Raw genomic sequence first — 21925 nt, 5'->3', positions numbered from 1 at the left:
ACCCCATATTGATGGAGAGATGCCCCATCTGACAAGAAGAGCTGGTTACTTCTTGGACAGTTGAATGTATACCCGGTGATGCGTGCTGAATCAGCTCCTACTCCTTCAGCCAGAGATAAGGGGCTAAGGTCCCAAGAACTTCGCCTGTAACTTCTACTGCCCTGTATCCACAAAGCCAAGCTTCTTGTCCTGAGCCTTGAAACATTTCTCACACCAAAGAATCCTACCCTTCCTGCTGCAGGGGGAAACTTGCTCACAGACTTCAAGCTCTTCCTAATTGGAAACAGAAAAGGGCCTTTGATATGTAGTAGGATCCCTTTATTTATGGAGTAGAAAATATTTTAACAAACTGAAAAACACTGAGTATGAATGCCCACACACCCCTACCTAACTCTAGCAAACCCAACTATTTTACTCTTATGGTTCAGATCTTTTTTTTTTTTTTTAAAGTAAGATGCTGGTGCCCATGAGGCTTCTATTCTGGCATGAGGGCAAACAGGATAACCAGAAGAGCTTTCTGTAACAAAACACCTAGAAAATGTTGGGTATGATTTAGAAAACTTAATTTTAATGCATAGCTGAGCTTGCAAGAAGGTAAGGGAAACACTCCCAGGGGCTGGAGCACCAAGGGAACAGAAGTCCAGGGCACTGACCATAAGCAGCTGCCGTACGTAGCTGCCTAAGGTGGGAGAATGTGGTAGGAAGGGCTATGTTTTAGGAAGCTTGACCTTCAGTGCCCATGCAGGGAGAGGAGACAGAGCCTCTGGCCTTGCCAGGGGGTGCTGGGACCAAGACCCTCCGCACACAGACACAGAAAATTGGGACTCTCTAAAAGCAATACTTACTCTCAGATAAAGGGGAAGTTAGAAAAGTTCACACGGGAAGACAGTCCCCAGAGAGTTCTTAACCAAGGTCTAGGACTCAGAGGCTTTGGAGTTGAAATACACACTCCCCTCATATCTGGGGAACTCAAAAAATTGACACTGAGTCGATGATGCCCCTAGGTTACCCGGCAGAAGCAAATGAAACATCTCTGTACAGGACACGCCCACAAGCCAGGCCTCACAAGGATCCCACAGATAAAGCCCTGTTAAAGATGAGCTCAGAGGCCAGGCGGTAATACACTGAAAGAAACAATCTACCCCTTGGCTTATACCTTCCCCCACTTTTTTCAGCTACAAGATGCCCCTGCTGTGGGATACCAACTGCTCCTGTTATGCAGCAGAATTAGGCCCTAAGAACTGTGTGCCCCTCCCCCGGTCTCTTCCCTCCCTCCCTGAGAGTAACCACTGAATCCTTGCTAATTCCCATGCATCATTTTAAACAACACTGAGTGATTCCATAAATAGCATATACATTTGTTTGCAATCTCAAGCTTACAGAAGATGACAGTGATGCTCAGGAAAAGGCCTGTTTTTGCTGGGAGCTCGTCTCTAAATGAAGTGCACGTTCCGGTCTCGACAGAGGCTGAGCGTTCCCCATGACTCTCTGTGTGAGGGTGATGAACCCTCCTGGCATCGGGATCATCAGGGAGCTGTCAGCATCTCAAGGGCAGGGCCCATGTCTGATACAATACCCTTGTATCTTGAGCTCTTAGAAGAGACCCTGGCACACTGTCAGCGCTCCATCAGAAAGCCAACTGGAGGATGCAAGACCTGGGCGACAACACAGCAGGGTCCGTCCAGAGGCAACGGAGCGACAGCCGCTCCCCCGGCCCAGCATAAACCTACAAATCCCCGACTCTGCAAGTCCACGTTCAAGGCAGGCATGTGGGAGGAGGAGAAGAGAGAGCCCTGAGATGGGGCAGGCTCTGAACCCTCTACCCACAGCCACCAGGGCTGGCAGTCTAGGTGGAGACCCTGAAATGGGCATGGCACTGATGGCAGTGCCCCTTCTCAGGGCTCACAGGTCCCCACCCCTTGGCTGATGTTTTCTCCCCACACTTGTCAGCTACAAGTTTCCCTATGATACCAACTGCTCTTCTCGTGCAGCTTTTCCCCACCCTGATCCACTGTGGTTTCCATGAAGGTTTTTGCCGTGACTGAGCTGTTGCTGTGTGCTTGGAGAGCTGAGCACAGGGCCTCTAGAAAGTGACAGCCTGCAGGAGCTGAAATGCAGCTAGGTGGCACTCGCTTGGGTTCAAGGCCTCTTCCCACTCCAAATGCTAATGGCAGAGTGACTGCCCCGGCTGCCGCCCCAACCTTGAAGGGGCACCACGGCCCCCCGTCTCTTCTGTTATTATCATACCTTGTCTGCTGGGGAGTCTCTCTGAAGTGATGTTCTTCCTGCCGCTGGACTTGGCCCCTTGAGCCCAAACAGCACGCTGTGCGTAGCCTTTCAAAACAATGTGTACAGATATGGAGGCCAGGAAGAGAAGGGAGAAAGCAGGGAGTTCCAGGAAGGAGCACTTTTAGTTCCAAAAGAGATAACCATCATTATCTAACCTCACATGAGCTTTTCTGAAACACAAATGTGATTGTATAAGTCCCCTCACTCATTGCTGTGAAATTCTTAGACTCCGAGGGAAAACACCACATTTCTGTCTGTCACCATTAATTATCCCACTTTCTCCCTTCTACATGCTTTTGTCCCACCATCCTTAAAGCTGGGCTCTTTCCTGACCCCATCCACGTCCTGGCCCTCCTGGCCTTTCTACCTGCACTGCCCTCCCCTCACTACCCCTCCCGCCCAGCCTCACTGCTGGTGCAGCAAACCCTTCTCACTTGTCTCATTTGTCATCCAGGAGGTTTTAGCGTCCCTGTGAAAACCTCTAAAACTGGCTCAGACAGATGGAAGTAATTTTCTGTCATCATGGTCAGTGTCCCCTTTTGATGGTCCTTGTCCTTTGGGGTCCCAAAAGTGACTTGACTTTAAAAAAGAGAAGAAAAGACACAAACCAGTAAGGCTGGTGAGTCCTTGGGAGACAACGCCCCACCCCTGACTAGGGCATCACAGCAGAATGACCTGTCTCAAAGGGGTGTCTTTGACCAAAATTCACCCAACTCACGGGAATCCCTTTCCCCAGACAAGCAATTCACCACCCTGCCCCATTTCTACCTTCTTTCAACTACCATGGCCCCCACCACCACAAATGATGCTGGCAAGGAGGGGCTCTCTCTGCAGAGATGGGCTACAACACTTGTCCACTGCCTATCTCCTGCTTGTCACTCATCTTGTGACAGAACCTCTGCCCAGAAGCACTCAGGGATCCTGCCTGTAGGAGCCATCGTGGCCCTAGGGCCTGCCCTTGTCCCATATCCAGCATAAACAGGACAGCTGGAAAATCCCTGAATTGGAACAATCCTCAGCAGAGCTCTACCACGGTGCCCAGGCATCCACGCATAGTTGCGTGGCAGGCCTGTCTCCCCACAAGGCTGTGAGCTCCTCAGGACAGGGACCATGTCTTATTCACCTTTGTTCCCCTGTGCCCAGCACATGCAGGTGTTCAATGAATAAGAGCAATGACTGGCACTTGGAAGGGCCAGTTAGGAACCAGGGAGGGTGGGACATGACAAGGAAGGATTCTCTAATCCAAATCTGCACCATCAACCAGGACTGAGTGGGTCTCTGGATGAAAGAGGCAATGCGGATTTAGGCGATAAATAACAACCTGGTCCACCCAGCCCAGCGTGAAGACAGGCTGTCTAAGAGATGGAACAGTCTAAAGAGCTGGGCTTCTGATAGTCACCCCCAGAGACTTCTTCTCATTTCCTGTCATTTTACTAGATGATATGCACATAGGTCAAGGCCTATTTCAAACACACTTCTGCCTGGAAGGGTTTGGGATTTTTTAATGCAGTGTCATGAAGTTTAGTGCATGGGCTTTGTGGCATCTGTTTTCACTGCTTTTTACCTTTTCCTTTTTTTGACTGTTTCAGACAACTGAGGTTGCTAGGTAAAAGAATCTTTATACAAATGAGGTGTTGTTAAATATTCTCAACTATGATATAAACTAGGGATCCTAAGCTTTTTTAAAACAATTAAAGTAATGGTATAGAAAAGTTCAAACAGATTTGAACTGTCACTAGCCATCACAGAGATAAGGGGTGAGGTGCTCTGGAAACAGTGTGAAGGGACAGGTGTTCCAAGCAGGGTCCAGGCCATCAGAGAATGAGACCTGGAGGTTCTGCACTTAACCAGCAGGGCGTACAGAGGAGACATCAAGAGAGATGGTAAGAACATCACATAGCGCTTTAGGACATGGAATGGCAATGTTGCAAAAACCCCATTAAATGACAATTTCTCCTTTTTCCTATATCAGAGGCACATATAATTTTTATATCGGCGTTCTGATAAAAGCTTTTTTTTAATATACTAATTTGAAGGAAGATAAATATATTAAGTAAAAAAAAATCAAGGAATTCAGTTTTTATCTATCAAAACTTTAAACTGTGTACCATTCAACCCAGAAATTCCACTCTGGGCATCTATTCTAGGGAAACATTCATGGTAGATAAAGTAGCTTGCACCATTTTTATAACATTTTATGGCAAAAATGTCTGTATCAGTAAGGGAATAATGAACTAGATTAGGACACACCCAAACTATTAGACTACTAGGCAGCAATGAAAAAGCAAATCCTTCTGAACTCCAGATCCTAGGCTTATATCAAGCACACATCTGTTACCACCAGGAGAGCAGCAGGAAACTCTTTTCCGCCCATGACCAACTGCGGATACAAGGCAGAGTTTGGCTGCCTTGAGGAAGAGAAGCGGGAATGCTGAAAAAACCCCAGTCCCCAATCCACACACACAGAGCCTGTCTAAGACTAAGGATGACCAGGGAAACAGAAATCCCCCTACCACTCCCAACATGAACCTGGCACCAAGTAATAAGTAACATCAGTCTACCACTGAAGGAGAGGCAATGCATGGAGAAACCCCCTCTCTGTGTCATGGGTATGCAGGGACTTCTCAAACCTGATGGTACAGCAGGAACACTGAGAAAAACCTTCTGGCACCCCAGAAACCATTCTCAGCAGAAGTTAACAGCAGACCACTGCTAAAGGAATCTGAAGTCTGTGATACACCGGGGGAATGACATCACTAAAGAAATCAAAACCTAGCCCATCTCATGATTAGATTGACTCCACGCACCATACTAATAACCTGACAGAAGAGGCATGCCCATTTCTGGGCACAAATACTGTTTATCTAGTCTCTTCTAGTCTTCTAAAATGATGTTTAGCATTAAATTAAAAATGTCAAGACACATTTTAAAAGGAAGATAAAGTAACTTGTTATCAAAAGAGTAAAGTAATCATCAGATCTGTGCTCAGAGATTGCCCAGATCTTGCAACTATCAGAGAATTTAAAATAACTACAATTAATATGTTAAATGATCCAATGGAAAAGGTGGAAACCTGAAGGAGCAGATGGGGAACTTCAGCAGAGACACAAAACTATAAAATAGTCAAATGGAAATGCTAGATATAAGAAACTAATGTCAAAAATGAAGAATTGCTTTGACAGGCTCATAGCAAACTATACACAGCTGAGGAAAGCATCACTGCACTCAAAGAACAGGTCAATAGAAATGATCTAAGTTGAAACACAAAGAGAAAAGAGAATGGGAAAAAATAATACCCAGGAGAGAACATTCAAAAGTTGTGGAATAACATCAGTCTAGCATAATAGAAATTGAAAAGAAAAAGAACATATAAAATATCTGAACTAATGGCCAAAATTTTTCTAAAATTAATGGCAACAAATCATATACCCAATAAACCCAGACAACTCAGAACACAACAGAATGGCATCTTTAAAGCAGAAGGCGAAAAAATCCCGAAACTATCAACCTAGAATTTTATAACAATGAAAACATCTTTCAAAAATGAAGATGAGGTTAAAAAAAAAAAAAAAAATGAAGATGAGGGACTTTGCTGGTGGTCCAGTGGCTAAGACTCCAAGCTCCCAATGCAGGGGGCCTGGGTTCGATCCCTGGTCAGGGAACTAGATCCCACATGCTGCAACTAAGAGTTCGCACGCCGCAACCAAAGATCCCACGTGCCGCAACGAAGATCTCACACATGGCAACTAAGGTCCCACCAGCCACAACTAAGACACGACGCAGCCAAATAAATAAATATTATAAAAAAAAGGAAGATGATGCCTGCCAATGCAGGGGACGCGGGTTCGAGCCCTGGTCTGGGAAGATCCCACATGCCGCGGAGCAACTGGGCCCATGAGCCACAATTACTGAGCCTGCGCGTCTGGAGCGTGTGCTCCGCAACAAGAGAGGCCGCGACAGTGAGAGGCCCGCGCACTGCGATGAAGAGTGGCCCCCGCTCGCCGCAACTAGAGAAAGCCCTCGCACAGAAACGAAGACCCAACACAGCCAAAAAAAAAGGAAGATGAGAACGTACTCAACCATGAAGAGCCACATTCTCCCAGCATCAACAAAACAACTCCTTAAAAGATAACATTCCTTCTTGATCTTGTAAGGGGCCAAGATGACGCTTAAATCTGGGGTGTGTAAACTGTCAATAATACATTATTTAATGTACAGCCCTCTGTCTCAAAAAACTTATATGACTGTACCTTGACTTCTAACGGTGGAACAGTTCTCAGAGCTTTCTGAGATGCTGTTCCTGGGTTATAATCCTCAATTTGACTCAAATAAAATTTTGCATTTCTTTCTTTAAAAAAATAAAGGTTCATCAAAAAGTTAAACACAGAATTATCATATGACCAGAAACTTCACTCTTAGATATATACCCAGAAGAATGGAAAACAGGTATTCAAACAGATATCTGTAAAAGAATGTTCATGGCAGCACTATTCATAATAGCCAAAAAGTGGAAACAACCCAAATGTCCATCAATGGATGAATGGATAAATAAAATGTGGTATATCCATACAATAGAATATTATTCAGCCATAAAAGGAATAAAGTACGATAGATGCTACAATGTGGATGAACCTCAAAAACTTATGCTAAATGAAAGAAATCAGAAATGCTGTGTGTTGTATGATTCCATTTATATGAAATATCCAGAATAGGTAAATCCATAGAGATAGAAAGCAGATTAGTGGTTGCCAGGGGCTGGAGGGAGGGAGAATGGGGAGTGACTGCCTGCGGATGATGAAAATGTTTTGGAACTAGACAGAGGCGATGGTTGTACACACTGTGAATATAGTAAATGCCACTGAATTGTAACTCTAAAAATGGTAAGTTTTATGTTATGTGAATTTCACCTCAGTTTTTTAAAAGACAGAGAAAATCAGAGACAAAAAAATAATTCCTTGCTTTGAAATAACTAAGTACAGGTACTTAAGCTTTATAGTACGGAACACTGTGAAAAGACATATCTATGTCATTAATAGATAAATACCTTCAGAAGTAGCTTCACAAACACTGACTGGCTTTAAAATTACCACAAAGAAAACATTACAATAAAATTCACTTGAATTTTTTTTAAAGAAGATGAAAGACTTTTACATGCCACCAAAAATTAAGAGAAGTCATTGTCATCAGACCTATACTACAGAAATGTTAAAGGAAATTCTTCAGGCAGAAGGAGTATGATACCAGATGGAAACTTGGATCTACACAAAGAAACAAAAAGTGCCCGAAATGGTGAAAAGAAAGAAAAATTCGTACAAGTCAATTTATTCAAGTCAGTTGCAAACTAATTTACAATTTATTTATCAAGACTCATTTCAAGACTCTCTCCTCACTGTTACCAATCCTAAACTATTGTCCCATGAACTGGGCCAATCTGAGTTTCCAGTGTGTCTTAAACAACTTGAGCCTACAGCCAAAGCTTTACAATTACCCAACTTCTGACTTTCCCCTTCTGAGACACTGCTAAGATTGTCAAAGTGATGGTCTCTCTTACTGCAGTGAGTTCACATAAATTTCGTTTGCTTTATTTAAAAAAAAAGAGCAAGTAATACAGTAAAGTATGATCCCACATAAGTGTAAAAAGACCATACGCATGTAAAAGCACTGGGACAATATGGGCAGGTACCCACCAAACTCTTATAGCAGTCACAGGAAAGGAGCATCCTGGAAGGTTCTGGAAACAAAGGGAGACTTTGCTTCTTCACACTGTAGTCTTTTGTGTTATTTGAATGCTCCACAGTAAGCATATGTTATCTCTGTGATTTAAAAAAATCCAATTTCAAAAAGAATCAGAAATTGAAGCTCACTCAGGCCATATTGTTATAAGTTCAGAGGGGTATGTTTAACTCAAAATGTATCATGGATCAGGAATAATTTTTTGCCGGTCAGTATAACTTGAGCAGGGAAGTGCTTTTATCTTCACAAAATTGTGTCTTAAGTCGTGAAAAAGTGTAGGAATCATAATCAGATTCTTATTCAGCCCACTGGACCTTAGGAGGAAATTAGCCAGTGAAGTGGAAGACTCGACCCTACTGCAATAAGGCCTTGGGGAGGGAGAGAGTGGAGTGCCAGCTCTGCTCCAAGGCTCTGGAGCCAAGCACAGGGGATGCAGGAGGGAGGCCCAGCCCTAGTCAGAGGGCAGCTGCTACAGGCAGACCCTATTCTGAGACCCAGCTCAACCCTGAACGACTTTCCCCATGACCCCAACTCAAGCCATCCCAGTCCGGGCCAAGAGGCATCACTACCATCACACAGAGTGCCGGCCACCCTATCCGAAGGGCAAGCAGCCCCTGACCCGGTGGGCAACCGGCATCAGTTTGGCGATGGGCTTCTCCCCAGACTCCACATCGTCAAGGACTCCTCACGAGGCTGACTGCTCACCTAGGGGGAGTCTTCCGTGTTCCCTTTCCCCAAACCCTATGTTTACAGATGGGAAAACCAAGACCCAGAGAACTTGGGTGACTTTATCAAGGTCACAGTGATTCAAGAGGCAGAACCCTTTTTTAACACCAACTCCCTTGGCTTGAAAGAAAGAATAAGTTCTGGCATCTAGAAGGGATTTCTGTTTTCAGCAGTATTTCAATGCTTCATACAAAAGAGAAAATTCAAATGGTTTACTCAATATACATACCTTAAGCCAGGTCAGAATTCCCACTAATTGCATACAAGTAGTTTAGTCAGGCTTATTAAGGAAGCCAGGACAGCAGGTGTCAGTCATTCTTTGAGTCTCTCGCTAGAAGGCAGCCTCAGGTGGAAACATACCAACAATCCTCTTCGCTGCTATTTCTCTTACTTCCAAGGAATGTCATTAAGACTTTATTAAGAAGTCATTTTTAAGAAGTAGGCACTAATTGGTCATCCTAGGCTGTGTTCTCAGCCTCTCCCAACAGGGCTTATCTTCAGGGACCCAAACATGCATTCCCAAGAGTCAATACAGGAGAGAATTTGAAGTCTGCCTCATCTTGCGTTCCCTTTGATGGAAGCAGTCCTGCCCTGGGGACTGGGGAGCCCAGAGAGCAGACAGAAGGGTCCCATGTCATCCTGGACATGGGGTCCTTCCACCTGAAAGGAGCCATGGAGGAACATCTGGGGAATGGGGTCTGGAGCTGTTGTGATTCCCCAGACTAGTTTTGTGTATAGGTTGGGAGTGGCAACCTGAAAACTCAGCCAGAAATGGGCCCAGGGTGAGGTGGGCAGTATTGGGAACACGTGGCCTAGCTGATTCACGGGCCAACCATCACCTGGCCTGGGGTCTCAGCGCTGCGTTGCACCACGAAACAGGTGCGGTGGCCGGGAAGCTCTTCCCCACACTGAGCAGAAATCTCCTCTCCCTCTGGGAACTTCTCTCCTTGGGCCTGGTTCTAATGGTCCTTCAGATGTTTGAAGCCCAGCATCATGTCTCCCTAAAAAGTCTTAGGATTCATCATCAGGGTTTGCTGTAGGGCTGAACTGTGCAAAGTCTTCAGAGGATAGCCCAGGGACTCGGGGAACCTGACTGTCTATCTCCTACCTCTGTGTGAGCATTTGGCCTGCTCTATGAAATCAGGGTGGCAGTACATTTTATTGTAGCATTTTTATGTAGACCTACGCCTGACCTTCTGCTTTCCAGATTAGTAGGCCTGCCCAGGATCTCTTCCAACTATCACCCTAAAGTTGCCCAAGAATCCCGAGGTTGCTCAGCCTGTTTTCCCCAGCCTCCTGGGGGCGAGAATCAGGAATCAACTGCCATTTTTAGCTTCCATGACTTCTGCTGCTTCTATACAATGTTGCCTCTGACCACTGACCCCGAACAGTAAGACACACTCTTGCCCACAAATAGGATGGTGTTCCTGACGGTTCAGATCCCCACCGAGGTCACAAGCAGATACCAAGATCCCATGTACCCTCAGCGGCTCTGTCGTGTCCTCAGCTTGTCCTTGGGGCCAGCCAGAGCCCTCACCATGACATCATCTCTCCCTGGAGAGCCTTTCTTCACAGTGGCTTTCTGCTGCAGAGGCTTAAGGCTAAGGGCAAATCCAAGTAACTTGCCTCCCCAGAGGAATGCACATTGAACCACCTGGTCCCTGGAAGCTTGGAAGTTTTGTTCGAGACCTTTTACACACACGGAGGCAAGGCTGCCACTGATCTCACATGGATACAGCTAAGAGGGGCTTCTTGGGAGGTTTTCTCCCAAGCAAAGATCCTGACTTGGGCTCCTACCTACACACAGCAGTAGCAGGACACCTGAAAATTGCGGCTTTGTTGATAAAACATTTGAAAAATACATATACTCCACTAGGCAACTGACGGTATATTTCTAGCAGTCCCTTCTAGTTAAATTCTAAAAAAAAAAATTTCTTGAAAATAATTCCTTAAAAGGATTTTTAAAGAGCCTACCTCTTCCACAGTCAATGGTGTCCACTCTGGAAGTGGATCGCCTCTACTTCCTAATTGTCCATGGGGGGCGAGGGCCAGAGGAGTGGGAGGGAAGAGGCCATCAAACTTGGCAAGTTTCAAAAGCTGAGGGCCTCTCGTGAGATGACATTTTAAGTACTGGTGTCACTGTCCTAACTGAACAGATACTTCTGTCTGCAGATTGGGCCACAATGACCAGGGTATGGGGTCACAGCCTCTCTGGCCCTTCCCTAATGACCAATGCCGAGCCTGCTTCCATGTTGGAAGTGGACATTGGCAAGGCTGGCTATCTCAGCCTCCAGCCATGGCATCAGCCAGCCAGCAGAGAACTGCCCCGAGGGATCACATGCCCCACAGCTAAGCATGACTTTGGAGCAGGACCAGCTGAGTTTGAGCATAGCCTCCTGCTTCTGCTTGGTTGCCCTTTCCTCCGGCTCCCACTTCCCTTGGCCAAGCTTTGTCCTTTGCTGGATTAGCACAACCACCTACTTCTCCGGACCTCCTCCCGGGCCTGGCCCAGGCACCCAGGTCTGGGTTGGGAAGGACCCCCTTCTCAAGTGCCTGGCAGGTGTTCCAAAAGAGGAGTTAAGAACACAGACTCTGGCATTGCCACTGATTAGTGTATGACCTTAAGCAAGTTTCTCAGCTTCTCTGTGCCTCAGTTTCCTCGTCTGTAAATGGGGATAATAAGTACCTACCAAATAGGGTTGGAAGTGAATACATAATGAACTACTTAGGGAAGTACCTGGCACACGATAAGGCCCACATAACTGCCTTCATTGCTATTATTACTGCTTCCTCAGGACATCTTAGCTCTTCGTCCCTCTAGTTGCCCATGGCTGTGCTGTACAACTATGAGAGCTTCTGACTGGATACCTAGAGATCAGAGAGACTCACCTGCCCTTACCAAGGATCTCACCTCTCCTACACTTCTTTTTGTCTCGGGGTGGAAGCACTGACAAGGGATAGGGAGCCCGCACCTGGCCTCAAAAGGAGCACAGCCAACCCCACTAACCCTGCGGTCACACTGATGTCAGGAAGGCCAGGAGACCACGTCTCCTAGGAAGCAGCAGAAGCCTTCGAGGGCTGAGACCTCGGGCAAGTCCACAAGTCTCTCCAGTCCAGAAGTCTTCTCCCTTACTCCTGATTTGTGAGGCTGGGACCAGATAATCTCCAGTTTCCTTTAAGTGCTGACATTTTAGGATCTGGCTTATTCTAAAGGGTCCCCGAGTTACCTCTGGATCTTTATAATCCACAGAACCTAAACTCAGGGACGGTGGGATCTGCCTGATAGAAGAAGAAACCCTCAGAAGACATGAGGGTTTGAAATCTGAGTTAATTAAAATCAGAATCACAAAATGAGGTCCTCCATACAAATGGTCCAGTTTTCCAGATGACTGACCCTCACTTGTCCAAAGCACCAAGACGTATAGCTCAAAGCTAAAGAACGGGAGAAAAGAAAACAGCTTTAGTGTTTTCAGAAACCTCCTCAATCTCTTTTAAGGCAAATTTTCAGAAAAACCAAATTACAAACCGAATTTTAAAAAGTGGTACGTGGGGAAAGAGAGCAAACGCAGGTGGTAAAGCTATTAAGGAAGCACAGAAGCAACTGCTCTACCTCCCGGGGCCATCCCTGTGTCCACGGCAGGGGACTGCTTGGGCTCCGGGGACGGGGCTGGCAGTGCTCTGCTCCCCACCCAAAGCTGGTTACACGGATGTTTGCCGGGTGACTGTTGTCCACACACTTGTAATCTATGTATACTGTGCACACGCGTGGTATTTCCCAGCAATAAGGGGTTCAGAAGAGTAGCTAATGGGTTACTCAGGCAGTTGTAATAACCGTCATTTGCTACGTGGTATTTCTTGTGTGCAAAGCACAGCTCAAAAGCCACCCTTATTTTATCAACGTGTCGTGGTGGCCAGGGAGGTATGCCTCTCACTCTCCTTCAAGAGAGCCTGCTATGGGCACACAGTCCCCCAGACTGACAGCTTCCAGCTGTAGCCGCGTGACCCTGAGGCCACGCTTCCCCTGGGCTGCTCCCAGGCAGTGACTGGGCGTGACATAGGTCGGTTGTAGTGCTGGCCCATTCCTGCCACACACGGGACTCCTCTGAAGAGCAGCTTTTGCTCAGGGCCTTTGGCCTGGCTGAGATTTTCTCTGAACTGCACTGCGGTTTGAGGCTTTTCCTACTCAGCCCTTCCTTCCTCTTTCCTTTCACGGGAGGCAGACTTGCCTCCAGTCTGAAGGCTTTTCTGCGTGCCCAACTCCCTCCCCCTCATCCTTCACATCCCCCTCTTGTATGTCTAATCCCATGTAGGCACCTGCTTCTCAGGGGACTCAAATAGACACAAGGCTTTTCCCCTACGCATTCTTTTAAAAATTGAGACCATTCTCGACGTATGGTTTTGCATATCTTTTCATAAAACATTTTGAGCATTTTCACATGCTGTTAAATGTTCTTCAAAATATGTTATAAAATGGCCACATGATATTGCATGTTATGAATGCACCATTATTTAAATAAGACATTTAGATTCATCGTATAGATTTGTTATGTTTGAAGCTGCTCCACTTGTGAATATCTCTCCTCTATTTGGGAAAGTCCTCACATTAGTGGGTCCTGCCTCTCCAAGCCAGACATCCAAATTTGCTTTCTCAGGCTCCCTTGCAGCTAGAGGCAGGCAGATGCCTCTGCCAGACACACTTGCAAGAAACCTGAATCAGAATGAGAGCAGTGCACTGTGTGGGGCGAAGTCTCTACTGGTGGCAGTGGTCTCTGCTTGTTCTCCATCATTCAAAGATATTATCTTATTGGCTGTAAGGAAGTAGCAGCCCCATTCACAGAAAAGGAAACTAAAAATCAGATATAATTATTTAAAGTAACTCAACCATTGTTAGATACAAAACAGTAGTTGAAGTTTTTCGAATCTAGATCAAGTAAGTGCCCCAAAATTATACACCAGGCGACAGATCAGTCTATCAGAGGTCAAAGATAAATCAGTCCCCAAAGGGGGTTGCCACAGAAAGCCCTAGTTTTATAAGCCCCATTTCTAGAGCTCTGGAAACAACACGAACGTGGCTTCAGAGCCTGGTTCTCTCTTACTTGGTTGTGCATCTTTGGTCAAGCAACCAGCCTGTTTCCATTAACACCTCCTTCACAGTTTCTTTGACAGTAGAATAAGACAATGCTTTTAACAGGAAAACTACAAAAAAAACTAAGTCTATGTTTTTAAATTAAATCTATGGTTTAAAAAAAAAAGTTTACTCATACAAATAAATACTGTGTGTAGTCATAAAAGAAAAACAGATTCACATATTCTGATATGGAAAAAACCCCATGGCATTGGGTGGGGGAAAACCCCAGGTAGTTAGGTTATGATTTTGTCTAGGTAAAAATATGAAACACAAATCTATTTTTCACTTGTGTAGGCATAAACTGTAATGGTGGTTGCATGAAGTAAATAGAACTAATAAGGCTAGATCAAAACAGACTCCAGGGCTTCTCCGGTGGCGCAGTGGTTGAGAGTCTGCCTGCTAGTGCAGGGGACACGGGTTTGAGCCCTGGTCTGGGAGGATCCCGCATGCCGCGGAGCGACTAGGCCCGTGAGCCACGGCTGCTGAGCCTGCGCGTCTGGAGCCTGTGCTGCGCAACGGGAGAGGCCGCGATGGTGAGAGGCCCGCGCACGGCGATGAGGAGTGGCCCCCACTTGCCACAGCTGGAGAAAGCCCTCGCACAGAAACGAAGACCCAACACAGCCAAAAATAAAAAATAAAAATAAAAAAAAACAAAAAACAGACTCCATTCTAAGCATTACTGTAAGTTCAAACACAGACTAGTTTGCTTTTCTGCAATGAAAACCCATGAACTCACCATCTAGATCTAAAACTACAACATTTTGCCATGTTGCATCATCTACATTTTCCTGAACCATTTCAAGGGAAATCAGACACTGCACCTCCAAAGAGTTAAGCTTGCATCGCCACACATAACCCCTACACAATGCCATTGGCACGCTAACATCATAAACAATTCCCTAATGTCTTTTAACTCTGAATCCATATTCAAATCTCAATTGTTTCCCAAATGTCTCTTACAAATTTTTTTCTTGTATTTGACTATAAAAGTCTCTTAAGATTCTTTTAATCTAAAACAGGCCCTCCACCCATCTATCCCAACAAACACCTTTTCTTCATACATTGCATCCAAGGGACTGGGTCATTGTCTCGAAGAATATTCCTGATGTTTCTTCATTCCCTAACTTCCTGTAAGCCAGCAGCTGGATTTAATGGCTAATTCCGGAAGCCAAACAACACTTCTAACACTTGGTCCCAAATGGCCACAACTTGATCAATATCTGCCAGCTTCCCTAATTTTTGCCCAGCTTCCAGCTTAGTAGGACCAACCAGAGAAAGCCAAATATGCACTCCTAACCAAACACATAGGATGCCTCATTGCTAGTCAACCCACCTAACGGCTTTCCCAGGCTAACAGACTCTGATCAGGGCATACCTGAAGATCTTCCTTTTCCACTATAAAGCTTTCTCACTCTGCCACCTGCCTTTGAGTGTCTGCCAAAGGCAAGTGATGGCGGCTGACTCCTTTGCTATAGCAAGCTGGGAATAAATAGCTTTTGCTTGTTCTAATTTGAGCGGTCTCTATTTCTTTCCACAATTACTACTGATGCTAAGTGCGATCACACTTAAGGTGGTTAATAGCCACCTTATAGTGGCTTATAACCTCTTATATTGTCAGAGAGAATGGAATCTGATTTTTCAATTCATGTCCTGCTATAACATTTGCCTGTTTTGCCATGTGCCTTCATTAATATTTGCAAGAAAAAGATGGTTCAATTTTGCACCTAGAATTTATTTTCATCTTAAGTAAATGCTTCCCAAGTATGCAATTTTTCATCAACCTTTACACTTCTGGCTCAATGCATCGAAATAATGGTTTGTTGTTTTAAAATGGCAGGGTTTGGCCCTCTTTTCATTAAACATGTAATCAGTTAAACTGATCTCACAAAAATGAGTTTAATCTTAATCTAATTTGAATAAAAGAATGCTACAATCAAACACCAACCACTAAAAATAATAATAAAGAACTTTAACCCTGGGAAGATGTATAGTATAGAGCGTATGAAAGTCAGTTAGTATGATATACGGCACACAGAGGGTGCTCTGCAAATATCAGGGCCCATCCCCCACAGTGGTGCACCCGGCGCAGGACCACTGAAGGGCAGCCCTTTTCCTTTCAGGTTATGCTCAGTCATGACCCGCAGTGCATCCTTAGGGACAGCCCTGCCATCCCCACACAGAGCGGCACTGCAAGAGGACCAACAACCCCTCGTAGTGCTTCGAGGAAACAGCACCGCCGTTTTCATGTGTGGGTGGCCATTACACACTCTTCCACTCACGTCCCAAGACCCCTGAAGAAGAACACTTGGTGTCCCTCTCTCCAAGCTCCTCCCTTCATGCCTCAAGGTTTCAGCCAGTGCACCAGGCTCAGGAAGTTATGTGAGGATCAAGGACGTGAGGCAAGGCAGGCACGCTTACTTCTCGAATCCCAGCAGAAAATCTCCACTTCCTGTAACCCCAGGGTATGCACAGAAATGACTACCCACAAACCCCAAAGCAGGGCTTGCGCCCTACCCCACAGTGTGGGCACAAAGCAGGGCTTCCAGTCTGGCCCGACATAAAACATCTTTAAAACCTTTCTGTTTCCTTTTTTTAAAACTACATTCCCTGTTCTCAACTGCCTAAGAAAACCAGAAAATGATAGCAGCTCACAGAGCCCCAGGGATGCCCCCTGTACCCCCCAGCAAACACCTATCCCAATCTCCGACCTTCTCTGAGAGGCTGTGTAGCATTTTAGCAGTGCCTCCTGTCAGAGAAACAAGCTCCACATGATGGGACTGAATCTCTGTGCTCACCTGACGTGGGCTTGTATTTCCCTGCGTCTAGGCTATTCGCCTGCCTGGCGGTCCTTTGCATTTTTGGTCTCAACTATAATAGCTCCATTTGCCACCGCAGTAGTGGCTGCAATATAGGGCAAAAGGCTACACTAGCATCTCGGGTTACGTAAAGAAAACTAAGAAACAGAGCACTGTGCTTACTCCTCCTGGGTGAGAAAGGGGAGAGTTTGATTTAGCTGGTATCTGCATCAAGAAGCAGTAGAGAGAAACACAAAAAATGTGTTATCTTTCTGGGACAAGGAGTGGAATTAGACATCTCAGTGTATACATTTTTATGTCTTTTCTACTTTTGAAGCAAAAAGAGAAAAAAACAAAACAAAACAAAAAACTCCAAGCTCTGATCACCAAATCCTTCCAGAGGGAGGTCTTCTAAGCCAAGGAGGCACTTTCAGTCCCACCCACTGGAATCCTGAAACCCTTTATCCACCCATCCCCTAGCCCATCACTGATGTGTTTCACGCCATGTTCTTTAATGCCATAGGGAAGACAGGCCTCCACCTGGTCCTACAGGGTCATCTGAGGCCTGCAGGGGCAAAGCCACAACAAAGAATCCAAGAATCCTTGGATGGAGGGTGCTCAGGACAGGGGGACATGCAACTCCCCCACTGTGGGCTTCTGGCTTCTTTTCATCCCTGCATTTTTTTCCCCCCAAAGATTGGTTCAGCTGTCATATCCAACTATCTGAACTGGTTTGAGGGCACTGACGGCCTCCTGGGGGTGTCTTCACCCCTAATTAGAGCCCACGTGCTCAATCCTGCCAGCAGAGGCAGTGACAAGCCCGGGCGCTGTGACTGTAGCTCCTGGTGTCCTTCCAGGGCTTTGAACCTAGCACGTGATGGTGAGTGCTTCTTGTCTCACCAGTTGGTTGCCGTAGGGCGATCAGGAAACCTTTTGGGTGAGAGTTTAACCCCTGCGGGGTAGCTGATAGTGCCTACTTATGGGCCTCAACCTCCTCTTCTGTGGCCAAGAGTGGCTGAATCTCTGCTGCGTGGGGGGCTGCAACCGTCCCATCCCTACAGCGGTCTTGGTACCCCCTACCTGCGTTAGCTGCTGTTGTCTGGGCGATGCAGCCACATCTTTACTTGCCCAGCTAGTGACTTCCCCGGGGACTGGAGTGACTTCACGATGGCGGCCACTACGAGGATGACTCAGGGCTGCAGGCTGACCCAGTCGATATTTGGGGCAGAGCTGTAAGTGATCAGATTGCTGACTTGGTCAAGAGTCCTGCTTGTGGACAGACACCATAAAGGCCTTCACGCTCTGTGAAGGTGATCAGTACTGGCAATGATCTTCTCTGCAGATCCAACAACAATACCGAAGGATGTATCAGAAACACATGTACATATCAATGCAACGTCAACTGCCCGTCATCCTGAGCCCCCGTCCTGTGCGGGATGGCTGTCGCTCCGCCTCTTGCTGACTGGGTCGTCGGATGGTAAGCAGTAATGCCTGACCTCTTGGGGATACCAGCAGCGTCAAGAGCGTCACAGAACCCATATAACCCACAGGAGGTCAAGCCTGCTCTTACAGGACTGAAGGATGAAGCACTGCTTTGGCTCGGAGGCCAATAGTCTCGAGTTCCCCAAGCCCTGGGCCCTCAACCTTGGACTGTTGGGGAAACGAGTGTGCAGCCTGCGAGGGACCCAGAGAAGCTCTTCTGATGGGCTTCCACCCCACGTTCTTCTGCATTTTTAAGGGCCAATTACCTGGGCTGTGACCTGAAACAAGGACCTTCTTGTACAGACACACGCCTTTCAGATTCAACTCTGAGATTTTTGGTTTTAAACAAACAATTGTACTTCCCATAAATGAAGATGACCTCAAGCTGCAGCATCCTAGAGAATCACCCGCTTAGTCTTAGACCCTGCAACACACAGAAACGAGAGATGACACAGGAGGTCACAAAAGCTAACTTTAAAAAATAACGCTGGTTTTTAGGAACAAGGGAGTTGTTTAGAAACTATAAAATGTTATCAGAAGTATTTAACATATTTCAAACACAAAAGTGTAAAAACAACTTACTGTACTTCAAGGAAAATGTAAACTTGTAAAATGCACAAATTAAACATATACTATCTTCACTCTAATTATTAGCAGATAATCTTAATAAAGATAAGCTGTTAGTCAAAAATAGCCACTGTCATTTCTAGCAAAATGTCTTGCAAGTTTAGATTTATCATTTTTATTTCCATGGAGAACCAACACCAGCACACACCGTTGCTGGGCTCAAAGCAGGTTTTGTTTGATTCTGTTCATTATCATTGTGTGTCCTGAGATGTATGGCAGATGCCAGCCACACCCCATGACGTGCTCGGGGACAGCCTGGCCCCACAGAACCCTCCGGTGGGCATCTGGGCCGGCCAGCCCCTCTTCTTAGTCCCACAGCCGCTTAGTCCTCAGGGCATCTCTGTCCATCTTTGACGTAAGTAGGCATAAAGCAGCTTCTTAGATGGTTAACTTCCTCACAGCAGGTAGCCTCTGTGAGAAGCTAAGATCACCTCCAAACTAAGCACAAGTCTGCTTTTATCCCAAAGGCAACGTGGCAAAAAGAAAGGGCTGAGGCAATTTCCTGTAAATGCCCAAAGCCTTGATGTCCTATCTGTAAGCCATAAACCCAACACAGAAGCTTCTATCAAGTTAAGTGAGTCTATATACAAACACAACAACAGTAAACTTAATCCGAATGCCCATTTGTTGGGAACTGGTTAGGTAAGTTATTGGTAAACCCACTGTGATAGTTCTTTTGATGTGTCAGTTTGACTAGGCCACAGTCCTGTTATTCAGTTAAACACTGAGCTGGGTGTTACTGTGAAAGCATTTTGAAGACGTGATTAAAGCCCCGATCAGTCAACATTAAGAGTAAGGGATGGGCTTCCCTGGTGGCGCAGTGATTAAGAATCCGCCTGGCAATGCAGGGGACACGGGTTCGAGCCCTGGTCCGGGAAGATCCCACATGCCGCAGAGCAACTAAGCCTGTGTGCCACAACTACTGAGCCTGCACTCTAGAGCCAGAGAGCCACAACTACTGAGCTCGCGTGCCACAACTACTGAGGCCCGTGCGCCTAGAACCTGTGCTCTGCAACAAGAGAAGCCACCGCAATGAGAAGCCCGCGCACCGCAACAATGAGTAGCCCCCCCTCGCCACAACTAGAGAAAGCCCACGTGCACAGCAACGAAGACCCAACACAGCCAAAAATAAATAAATAAAATAAAATAAAATAAAAAAGAGTAAGGGAGCACCCTGGATAATCTGGGCAGGCCTGATTCAATCCAAGCTACAGGGCTACCGCATTGCCCTCAACGCTGAAGAAGCCGGGAGGTTTTTTTGCGTGGAGAATGTAAGAGAGGATTCCTGGACTAGGGACACCAGGCACAGATCAGAGAACTGGTACCATACTGAAGAGAAAAGGACTAAGGGACTGGATGCTGCCGTACTGAATCCTGAATGCAAAGAGTCCCCGCCTCCTCCCCCAGTGGGCTCAGAGATGCTGCCAGGCCGACCATCCCATCAGGAGTGGAAGGACTCCTTTAGGGAATCTGAAGACAGACCTAAGGAGACCATCATTAAGATTCCCCAGTGAGCAGCCCAACCAGGCCACTCTACAGAGAAACTCAGACTACACACCTCCCCATTTGTTCTGGACCATTAAATTAAATGCCCATGATTAATCATTAGCTGACACAAAAGGATTACCTGATACCTGAGGTTAAAGCGCTAATATACAAGACAAGGTATCCTCAGTCCTGGTATCCCCCAGACCACAAAATAAATAAATAAATAAATAAGCCACAAGCAAATAAAAAAAACCTTAAACCTTGGAGGAATTAGAATTACGTGAGAAGAAAAAAAATCTATCTTCAGATGTGGGAAGATATTATATCCAAGAAACAAGCATAGAATGATATAAAAAAATGACATTCAGAAAGAGTTCTTGGAAATTAAAAACCAGATAGCAAAGCTGAAAAACTCAACAGAAGGGCTCGAAAGATAAAGCTGAGTGAATCCCCTCAAAAGAAGAGCAAAATGACAAAACGATGCCGATAGGAGATCAGAAATTGAGGGACTCCGTCCAGGGTGTGCAACATATAAATAATGGAAGCTCCAAAAAGGAGGGAGGACGAGGAGGAAACCCGACAGCAAGTTATTTGTTATTTTATTTTGACCCTCAGGCCTCCCAACCCAGATGCACCAATCAGCAGACCATGGTGAATACAGACCTTGCCTTTTTCTTAATCCAGAACTTTTCTAGAAAACAATCCTAGGAGAAAGTAAATGGAGTCATCTTCCTCTGAAGAAAGAATTCGGATCAGGGGTTAATCCTTTCTCCTCACAAGCAGCACAAGAAACAGGAGATCCATCCAAAGAAAGGAGAGGAAAGTCAAAGAAAGAAATCAAGAAAACTCCCAGGAAATTCTCAGGAAAGTAGAGGAGGTACCAGGATGAGGGCTGGCACCAGACCAAGAAGACAAGAAGTCTGGTCTGGAGCAGGGACTCAAGACAGAAATGTCCAGAGCTGTTAGCACCAAAGTCTCTGCTCGTTTCATAGGGCTCAGCTAAGAACAGAACGTTAAGGTGATGCCGGCCCCGGGTCTTATTTCTCCTAGGATTTTATCGACATGAGCTGGAGACCTTCCTGCTCTCCAGATCAGCAAGAGAAACCAGCATTTCCTCCCACAGACGTGCTCAGCTTTGGCTTACTGCTGAAATCCAGAGGACGGCTGTGGTGAGCCTGAAAACTGCAGTCAGTGGTCCACGCCCTCTGACCATGTTTCTGCCAGACAACGAGCAGCCGGTCTGTGCACAGCACGGCCACACGCCCTGAGTGTGGCGGCCCCGGGATCCCCAGGACTCACTCAAGTCCCTGCTCACTGACTTCCCCAAGGGGAAAGGGCTCTTCAAATTTCCCAGGGAAGCGGAGGCTCGCCCTTCCCCCGAGAGCCCATTACATTGTCTGGCCAAGGTCATCGAACAGTGGCAGCGCTCCCCCGTGCCCTCACAGCTCAGTGTGTGCTTGAGGCCCAGTGTTTTCAAAACCACACATGACATTGTTTCAAAACACCTCCACTGGGGGTGAAAATAGAAAAGCAAGGAAATCATTAAACCACAAGTCAGTACAGTGCTCACTCTGGGGTAAAAGGTGGAGAATTCAGCTACTGTTGGGTGTTAAGAGGGCTTCTACGGTAGTGGTAGTGTTCCTTAACAGTGGACGCA

At 46.2% G+C, this 21925-nt stretch overlaps 1 pseudogene; it reads left to right on the top strand.

Moving 5' to 3' along the window:
* The window catches only part of LOC102999300 (E3 ubiquitin-protein ligase RBBP6-like), a 49832-nt pseudogene that overhangs the window by 26358 nt on the left and 1549 nt on the right, over positions 1 to 21925 (top strand).

This window comes from Balaenoptera acutorostrata, chromosome 16 (assembly GCF_949987535.1).
Source record: "Balaenoptera acutorostrata chromosome 16, mBalAcu1.1, whole genome shotgun sequence".
NCBI lineage: Eukaryota > Metazoa > Chordata > Mammalia > Artiodactyla > Balaenopteridae > Balaenoptera > Balaenoptera acutorostrata.
Note: the sequence above shows the minus strand (reverse complement) of the source record. Positions and strands in the feature narration are given on the sequence as shown.